This window comes from Sinocyclocheilus anshuiensis, unplaced genomic scaffold (genome assembly GCF_001515605.1).
Source record: "Sinocyclocheilus anshuiensis isolate Anshui unplaced genomic scaffold, SAMN03320099.WGS_v1.1 scaffold1806, whole genome shotgun sequence".
NCBI lineage: Eukaryota > Metazoa > Chordata > Actinopteri > Cypriniformes > Cyprinidae > Sinocyclocheilus > Sinocyclocheilus anshuiensis.
The window spans coordinates 83,179-93,632 of NW_015544228.1; the positions used below are offsets into that span (position 1 = coordinate 83,179).

The 10,454-nt window shown below is 39.0% G+C and overlaps 2 long non-coding RNA genes across 2 annotated transcripts in view; both read right to left on the minus strand.

Moving 5' to 3' along the window:
- The window catches only part of LOC107697476 (uncharacterized), a 63,653-nt gene that overhangs the window by 34,932 nt on the left and 18,267 nt on the right, over positions 1–10,454 (minus strand). The gene's annotated exons all lie outside the window — the stretch shown is intronic.
- LOC107697477 (uncharacterized) overlaps positions 7,797–10,454 on the minus strand; it is a 19,494-nt gene continuing 16,836 nt past the window's right edge. Inside the window, exon 3 of the long non-coding RNA XR_001635196.1 lies at positions 7,797–7,878. This is a non-coding gene — a long non-coding RNA (uncharacterized LOC107697477). The remainder of the gene's footprint in view (positions 7,879–10,454) is intronic.

The following is a 10,454-nucleotide window of genomic DNA, read 5'->3' on the forward strand; positions in this document are numbered from 1 at the left end:
AAAAAAAATTAACTTAAATGATTTTAGCAAATGGCTGCAATATAACACAGAGTGAAAAATTGAAGGGGGTCTGAATACTTTCCGTACCCACTGTATGTATATATACATATGTATATAACGAGCATTCTTCAGGAAACAAATGAAATTTGATTACTAAATAAATTAATACGTCATTAAGCAATGATTTTCAGGTTTCAAAACGGCATCATGCCAATATTTAAACTGTTCTGAATATTTATTATATCAGTTTAGGCTGATCAAGTATTAATTTGTTCTTTCTTAAAACCTCCAGCTCTTTTCTCCAGACGAGGGGGCGGCACAGTTATTTTTCAGGAAATGGTGGACAAGCGGACACAATATGTTTAACCACATGTTTAGTCCCCTCAATCTCCTCCCTGCGCTGCTCTCCCTTTCAGAGTCTCGCCTGGACAATCAACTCCAGGGTGCCAATTAAAATGACTGGCATCTTTTCTTCATGGGAGTGGATGGATGGAGGGAACGGGGACTGGATGGGTGGCCTGGTGGTTTTAGTGTAGGTAAAAAACAAAACAAAAGAATTTGATTGAGTGAGGAACTCAAATGATAGGAACAGCGTTCATTAAGATGGTCAGTCTTAACTGGTTTGGTTCCAGGACTCAATATTGGGATCAATATAAAACATCAAGTGGTGACCCGACACAGAACCAAAACTGAAGTAACACAAATAAACAAAAATGTCTTTGAAATCAAACACTGAAACATATCAATATAAAAATGGACAAAAAATAACAAGTGTGACCAGCCTATGAAATTAATATACAATATTTAGTTTTGGGCATTTTCTCTTATTTTCAAGTCTATTTGCTTTGCTAAATATGCATGAATAAAAATGTTAAAAAGAACAGCATTTATTTAAAATAAAAATCTTTTCTAACAATATAAGTCTTTACTAGCTTTGATCACAGGAATACATTACATTTATTAAAGTACATTAATATAGAAAACCGTAATTTTAAATTGTAATAATATTTCACAAGATTACTGTTTCTTTCTGTATCTTTGATCAAATGAATGAAGTCTTGATGAGCATGAGAAACTTCTTTAAAAAACAAAAAATCTTACTGATCCCAAAATTTTGAATGGCAGTAGTGTTTATATACACTAGTTATATTAATAATGTAAATTATATAATACATAAATTATATGACGTTTATTATAATATATAAATTATTTATTGTATACATTGTCTAGTTGAATGTTGTTGCAGTAAGGTAAATCTTGCTTTTTACTTACAAAAACTATAACTGTTAATGTATTTTGCAATACAGTTTTTCACTCAAGGTAACTTACAGCAAACCAGTTAAAACATTGAAGTAGCTTTTATTCATGCAAATTAGAAATATTTTTTACTGCTTTGTAGCAACACAAACTATTTCAATCTGAAATTCCTCAAAAGCCTGTTGCTTCAGCTCTCAAATCACATTCTCCTTTCTGCATATTCAAATATGCAAGCCACGTCCATTCACGACAGCATTTTTCTACAGCACACAGCTTTGAAATGACACGAAGGTGAGTCAATAACGACAGAATCCTCATTTCTTTGGCTGAACTACCCCTTTAAGAAAATGCCATAATACTGCAGGACTTTTAAACCCAGAATGTTTTCAAAGGAAAATAAAAGAGAACATAAACTTTGTATTTATCTGCACTCAATAGTACAGCTTGGCAACAATTCAAACGCCACCTTGACAAAAAAAGAGCCCCATTAAAGCAACTCTGTCCATCAGCAACTGCAATATTTTCCTTTTCAGTGTAAAAGCCGTTTTGGCCTTCATGCCTTTAACCACGCATCGCTGTACCGCCGCCACCCTCCCTCTTCCTGTGCGATTCTTTTCTCTCGTGCTCCCTCCCTCCCGCTCTCTCTGCCCGTCTGCGCTCCCTAGACCCTGTTCAGTGACCCTGCAGGAGGTTTCGTCACTAATTAGGGTCGCTAATTGGGGGGCAACGGGGCCGGGGTCCTCTCCACACCTGCACCAGTCATGTGACCCAGGAAGAGGTGCGCGGGGTCGGAGGTCACGGGGAGGGGGGCACAGATCAGCTGTGAAGGTTCTGGATTAGCGAGAGGAGGGAGCGCTGTAAGGGTTAATTGCAGGAAGACCCCGGGGCCCAGCCAGCTCAGCAGAGCCTCCTAGCATGAGCCGATTTTTTCAGCTCAGGAAAGATGAAGGCTGTTTGTTTTGACAGACTTCGCACAAGAGGCCGACCCCTCCATGAAAGAATGATAGCGCATTCCACAGAACGAGAGGAGGAGGAAGGCATGCAACGAAGAAGAGAATGAGCAGACGATCCCGCCAACAAACCCCTAACCCGAAGTATTCAACTTTAGGACGTGACTTGTCCTGCTTCGTTTGAGCTACGTGAATGAATTCTAAAATCGTGTTTGGTTGAGAAAAAGTTTGCAGTTGGATTTCTAAGCAATCTGACTTGCGGTGTTCACATAGTGGATAATAAAAAGAGCAGTATGAGACATATACCACATGTAGAAAGTGCTTAAAACACCTTAGCAACTGTATAGTGATGTGATAAAGATAACTCTGAAACCTTAACAACTGCATTCCATCACCCTAGCAACCATTCAAACACCTCAAATGACCAACATTGCCCTAGCATTGTGGCAGAGAGTTTTACTTAAAGGGATAGTTCACCCAAAAATGAAATTTACCCCATGATTTACTCACCCTCAAGCCATCATATAGGACTTTCTTCTTTCAGACGAATACAATCGGAGTTATATTTAAAAATGTTCTGGGTTTTCCAAGCTTTATAATGGCAGGGAATAGTAGTCGAGATTTTGAAGCAAAATAAAATGCATCCATCCATCATAAAAAGTGCTCCACATAGCTCCAGGGGGTTAATAAAGGCCTTCTGAAGCGAACCAATGCAAATCGAGTGGCATTCCAGCGGATGACGTAGGATGTAGGCTTAGCGTAAGCTCCAGTGAGAATATGCTAGTCTCCTGAGAACCAAGTTTTGTTTCAAGTAAATCCTCGTTTTGTACTTCTAATTCATGACAGGTTTTTTGTTTTGCTCTCCTTATCAAAGCTTATGCAACGCCTACGTTCTACATCATCCACTGGACGCCACTCTCTCGTGAATGCGTGAAGATAGAGATTATGTTTTATAAAAGTTTAAATATGGATATTTTTCTTACACAAACGCATTGCTTCCCTTCAGAAGGCCTTTATTAACCCCCTGGAGCCGTGTGGAGTACTTAAAAGCTTGGATGAGCCAGAACACTTTTTAATATAACTCCGATTGTATTCATCTGAAAGAAGAAAGTCAAATACACCTAACATGGCTTGAGGGTGAGTAAAGCATGGGCTAAATAAAATGTTTGGGTGAACGATCCCTTTAAGAACCACTGATATTTTCTTCAGCAAATGAAATTTTTTTTTTTTTTTCATTTTTTATTATTACTCTCCATTTATAATCATAAACAATAAAGAGATTGAGCAGAGAATTGTGTTCTTGTTTCGTCGTTTTCTTTTAAACTCTTTTTATGGCTTATTAAGACACAGGAGATGTGTGTATTTGTTTGCTCTGGATTGAGTTGAAAGGTTTGGTCCACGGTGAGATGAGCACCACTCCAAACCTGAAGCCCTTTCACAGAGAGCCAGAATGAGAAACAAAGTTTGGGTTTGAGAACACACAGCTGCTCTTTCAACAACACAGATATTTCCTGAGAGCCGAAGAGAGAATGACGGCATTAAAACGAAGAGCACCTGCTGAAAAAATGTGAGCGTCATTGTTTGTTCAGTAACACTAGAGAAACTAAAGCAGTTTCTGATATTAATGGCTCAACGGAAACAAAGAAAACATTTTTGGCAGCCCTTAAAGTATTCCAGACTATAATGAGTATTTAACTAGGTACAATAAAAGCTCTGTTGAGCTGTGTGAAGCAAATATTGAAATGACACTGAAATATATACATGAAATATTATTGATTCGTAACTTTTCAGTGAATTTTGTTTCCGATATTTCTTCTAAAACTCCTTAGGACAAATGTCATGGGAAGATATGTGCAAAAATTCCCTTAAGAAAGGAATAAATCAATTTTTGGTACATTCATATATAATTTAGTCTGGATAATATATATTTTAGTCTTTAACCTTTTATATTTATTATGCTGTTTTATTTAAACCTATGCCGTTTCTCACATTTAGCCCACAATACTGCAATGATTTGTTAATTTTTAGAATAAAAAAAGATTGTGTTCTTGGCTTTCTGCAAATGGTAACATCAGTGTGCTGAATAAAACATTGACTTGTCACCTTTTCTTTGAGAACAAGTCAATTCCTCACCTAAATCCACCCATTTTTTTTAGACCCAATGACCCCAATTTTCACATGAAGTCCTACAATAAAAGCCAAGGACGTGTTTTCTCCATCTGTGTGATCAAGACTCCTCCACAGAAACCATGAATTTGCTTTGTGTCCTTTAACATTTGTTCAAAATCAATTAAACCTTGCATCCCTGTATTATTTCCAGCTTCTTTTGCACAGTGCAGTGTGATGCACTACTGAACCGCAGCCCTCATACAACATTACTTCAAAAGCTGGGCTGTGATTTCATAGTGCAGTCTTAGGTTTACTCCATAACTCACAGTTAAACAGTTCACTGTGATCAGTGGTACTATGAACTGATATGTATCATTACAAACAGATCAAACAGTTTTCTGTTAGACGTGACCACTGAAAGAACACATTGAAGTCTTTCTGCCACACATCTATTTTTATAACATCCATTTCAGTTAAACTTTCTAGCGTCTGTGCATGAAAGTTAATGTCTGTTTGATCATGCAGTTTGTTTCAACAGGGTTGTGCACCACCACATAATACAAAGTATTATGAATAATTCAAGACAAACTTTGAATGTTGATTTGATAAAGACTTTTTGAAAATAGATAGATGCCAGGGAATTTGAAAAGATGTAATTTATGTTAAATAAATAACATATGCATAATAAATATAAGTATGGATAGTGGTTTTGCACGTTTTATTGCACAGTGGTGGGAACATTTAACTGTTCGTGAGGTAGATGGCCTGAGGGAAGAAGCTTTTCCTATGTCTGGCCGTTCTGGTGCTCAGTGCTCTGTAGCACCGACCAGACGGCAACAGTTTGAAGAGGGAGTGTGCTGGATGTGAGGGGTCCAGAGTGATTTTGCCAGCCCTTTTGCTCACTCTGGATGAGTACAGTTCTTGGAGGGTAGGTTGGGTTGTACCAATAATTCGCTCAGCAGTCCGGACTATCCTCTTTAGTCTTCTGAGGTCAGATTTGGTAGCTGAGCTGAACCAGACAGTTATAGAAGTGCAGAGGACAAATTCGATGATGGCGGAGTAGAACTGTTTCAGCAGCTCCTGTGACAGGTTGAACTTCCTCAGCTGGCGAAGGAAGAACAACCTCTGCTGGGCCTTTTTAACAATGGAGTCAATGTGAGTGTCCCACTTCAGGTCCTGAGAGATGGTAGTGCCCAGGAACCCGAAATGGCTCCACTGTCGTTACAGTGCTGCTCATGATGGTGAGTGGGGGGAGAGCAGGGGGGTTTCTCCTGAAGTCCACGATCATCTCCACAGTTTTGAGCGTGTTAAGCTCCAGGTTGTTAAGACTGCACCAGACAGCCAGCCGCTCAACCTATTGTCTGTAAGCAGACTCGTCACAGTCCTGGATGAGGCCAATAAGTGTGGTGTCAAACTTAAGGAATTTGACAGAGGTGTCAGTAGAGGTGCAGTCGTTGGTATACAGGGAGAAGAGCAGTGGGGAGAGAACACATCCCTGGGGGGCGCCAGTGCTGATGGTGCGGCTGTTGGATGTGAATTTACCAATTCTCACTAGCTGTTTTGTACTTTTCTAAGCGGCTGGACGTAGTATTTTTGCTTGATGGATAAAAACAAATTGATTTCTTTAAATGTAACAATCTAGTATGTGTTTATCATCTTAAAACACTGCATGTGCACATTATGTTTTTGCTTTTGTACAGGCATTTCAGTCTTACATCGACAGTTTCGTCTTGCTCTGCGCATTCTGTTTGCTGCACTAGAATCAGGGTTATTATAGTTAGAAAACACTTTTGTTACTTTAAAATAAATTTTAAGTTAAGTAAAATAAAAAATAAAAACAAAAACATGAAAAATTATTTTATTTCAGCTGGTTTAACTTGATATAAAATAAATGAACAAAAACTATACAGACAAATTAAAAAACAAAACATGACTAATACAAAATTGACTAAAATGAACTAAAATAAAGGCAAAAAAAGTAACTCAAAATATGAATATTAACTACAATATCTCACTACAATTATCTCACTGACATGCAATGTTATTTTACTATTAGGGATATACTATTATAGATTTTATTCACATTTTTAATCAGTTTTCATTTTTATATTTTCTTTTTTTATTTTAATTTTAGTTCAAGTCTTAGTCATTTCAGTCTTAGGCTGATGATACACGGGGCAACGTTTTGAGCAATTTTGCTGGGCAACTTATTTTGAGCAATGTTGCTTGGGCACTTTTCCATTGAGAATGGGTAACAAATTTCTACCTGGATACTTTAGATCGGTCGTGGGCCCTGTGTCTCACCTGGTTGCCCATTGATGGCAACATTGCTCAAAAAGTTGCCCCGTGTATCATCAGTCTTAGTTATTTTAGTACATCAAGGTAAAATATTAAAGTTTTTGGAATTTTATTTTATTTTGGTTAATCTTCATTTTATTTTAAATATTTTTAATAGTTTTCATTTTAATTTCAGTTTTACTAATAATTATAGATACTGTAGATATGGATGGATGGATGGACAGATAGAACAACAGAACGACAGAATGACAGATAGATGATAGAGTGTGCGGGAAGCTTAATTATACGTCATACCTCTACCTGACCATTGACCCAGAGCTCATTGCCTGTGGCCTCATTAATAGCTAGAGGTCAAGCAGTTGGCCTGAAAAACGTTCAGGTCACGGCCACCCATCCACACACGACAACGACACACAGACTCTTGCGCACCACTACTACTCCAGCTATAGTGCTGCACGGAGGAATGGCTGAATGAAACCGAGGGAATAGGCTGTATGTGTGTGTGAGAGAGAGAGAGAGGCAGCGGGAGGAGGGGGAGGTTGCGAAGAGCGCTTCTTTTGAACAAATGTGTGAACAAAAGCCTGCTCAAACTGTCGGCCCAGAGGCCTGGGGTGTTTACGGCTTCTGTATCTATAACCAACAAATCAAGTTTACGGCCTCTGTATCTATAACCAACAAATCAAGGCTTTCCCCCTCTCCACCACCCCCTCAGCCGCCTCTCTTTATTGGGAACCGCAAATTAGAGCCCCGTCCATCTGGGTGTTAGCACCAATTACAAGAGGAAGCTGTCAGGCCAGATTAGACCCTGTAGAGAAGGCGGGCATATAAACTGCTTTTATTAGAGGAAAAAAAGCAGGACAAGTAGAGAAAATTGTTGTGCAAATTTCACTTATTTAGTCTTAGAATGACTAAAACTAAAAGAGTTTTTGATTTAGCTTGTCGCGCATTATTTCTTCCACTTGTTTTAGACATAATTCTGCATAACTGAATACCAACTAGCTATGCATAGAAAATCTCAGTGTCAAACTAAGTAAAAAGAACATTCAGAGATTCTTCATTTTAAAAATAAGGCCCCCAAAAGTGGGTTTTCGCAGTGATGCCATCGAAGAACCATTTTTGGTTTCCCAAAGAACCTTTCAGTGAGCAGTTCTTCAAAGAATCACTTTTTTTCTTAGTGTAAAGAACATTTAAAAAACTTCTTTCCACTATAAAGAACCTTTTGTGGAATGGAAAGGTTCTAAGGATGTTAAAGGTTTTCATGAAACTATGGAAGAACCTTTTTTTATGAATGTATGGTGTTTCTTTTGTTTCGTTCTGTTTCTCAAACTTTTTTTCCCACTGTCAGCTGCACTGAAGCTCCCATCATTAACTTTTTGCTCCGTCGGAATGCTTAAAGACCCACGCAGCCCCCTCTCTTTCGCACTAATTTGCCAGGACCAGGTGTGCAGAGGCCAGGCGGAGGGGGCGTGCAGTGAACTAGAGGAAAGATTGCGAGAGTTTTTGGGCTCGAGAAAGGGGGGACAATGAAAGCCACGAAGCTCCCATCATTAACTTTTTGCTCCGTCGGGATGCTTAAAGACCCGCGCAGCCCCCTCTCTTTCGCACTAATTTGCCAGGACCAGGTGTGCAGAGGCCAGGCAGAGGGGGCGTGCAGTGAACTAGAGGAAAGATTGCGAGAGTTTTTGGGCTCGAGAAAGGGGGGACAATGAAAGCCACACAATGGAGTCCGAAAATCATGCCAGGGAGCAGTGATGCGCATCCTTAGGCCGAGTTTGGGGGATGGAATGGGCCAGAGCCAAAATTGTTTCATCATTACTTGAGCGTGTGAATACAACAAATAAAGTTAACTTTGGTGCATAACTTGCTCAACATAATTTGTGCAATTGTTAGTGATTGTACTTTTCTAAGTGAACAGACGTAGTATTTTTGCTTGATGGATAAAAACTAATGGAAAACATTCTTTAAATGTAAAAATCTAGTGATATCATCTTAAAACACTGCATGTTTGCATTATGTTTTTGCATTTCAGTCTTACAACGACAGTTTCTTCTTGCTCTGCATCTTCTGTTTGCTGTACTAGAAATCAGGGTTAATATAGTTATATTTCAGCTAGTTTAACTTTGATATACTAAAATAAATAAAACAAAAATGAATAAAACATATACAGACAAATTAAAGGGGTGGTTGATTTTTTCTAGGCTTGATTGTGTTTATGGGGTGCAGTCTAAGGGGCCATTCACACAGTACGCATTTTTCCATTCCAATGAGCTACTTTTTCATTGTTTTTCTATGTAAACATGTGCTTGACAGATGTGCATGACCGTTACGCTCGTGTCTCGCATCTTTTGCAGCACATTTTGAAAATAATTTCAACTTTTACACGCAGCGCCGCACATCAATGTCAGTTCCAAAGCAGTGGACCAATCAGAAGACCCCGGAGGCGGGGCAAGCGTTGCCAGCTTTTGTTTACAGTAGCAGGTTGGCATGGCAACTTTTGTATTTGATGGCAACATGGCCAAAGTCTCTTTAAGACAAGTCATGTCACTCGGCGGCCATCTTTGAAATGCCACTCGGGCATGCAAGTGCAACTCCTATCTCTTTGAATGAGGAAACATCAAATTCTCCAAAACTGTTTACTAAGCTTGCGATTAAATTTCATATTTGAAATCACCAAAGAAATCTGACAACAACTGTGTCATAAATGTTGTTTATTTTGTTTAAATGGTGTTATAAAAAGCTAATTTCTCAGGCTAGATCAGCCAGTGCGCATGCGCAGTCCAAGGCACACGTCTCAGAATGCTGACTGTTTCTATAGCAACCGGGACTTCTAACGGCAGCTGCAGTGACACGCTGACTTTACCGATTAGTGATTGGCTCTTTTGCTCAGAAGGCGGGGCTTCGTTAGACAGAGCGGCCATATTGAGCATTGCATTTTTCCCCATTCAAAACTATATGAGTGACACGTCTTGGGTATTCTATAGTCTTTGACGTGGCAGAGGAAGCGTTCTGCTCTGCACTTTTTTTAGATGCAAAGAGCATTCTGTGTGAATTATTATTATCCTTTATTTTTACCAGGAATTATCCCATTGAGATATAAATCTCTTCTACCAGGGAGTCCTGGCCAAAATGGCAGCACAGAAAGTTTCACATACAGATTAGACACATAAAACAAAACAAAAAATAATAAATGAAAAAATATCATCCAACATCATATTAAAAATTACAGAAAACATTCACAAGAATGAATGGCCCCTAACATGTGTTAATGCTTCGTTAAAAAAAAACGCATTATTTTTCCACATAATTTATCTTTATTCTACACCGCTCTGTCCCTTCTCCTATAAACGAGTTGATGATTTCCTGGTTTTATGAAGCACCTCCATCAGAAATGCGCGATGGGCTCTGATTGGTTAGCTGGCCCAGTGTGTTGTGATTCGCTAGATTCGCACCTAAACGTCCCGCCCTCAGCGGCATGTGCTCCGACTGTATTGTAAACAATGGCGTCATCAATATTGCTTATCAATTTGAGCCTGAATGAGACGCAGAGGATATTAGTGAAGAGGATCACGCAGAACCTGTGCAAACACAAGGCTCTTAATGGTATTTTTTTGTTTGTTGTGGTCTCATACTTTTAGATACGCTGTTATTTGTAAATGCTACTGCGTCTGTTAGCTTTTAATATACGGTTTTATCCTGATTAAAGAGATGCTGAGCGTGTGCAGAGCAGGGGAACGCGAGGAACAGGATTGAGAACCACTGCTTTACAACATTGATTTTGAAACTTGTGAATCCATTAGAATCATTAGAAGACAGAATCGCGATTCATATATGAACTGAATT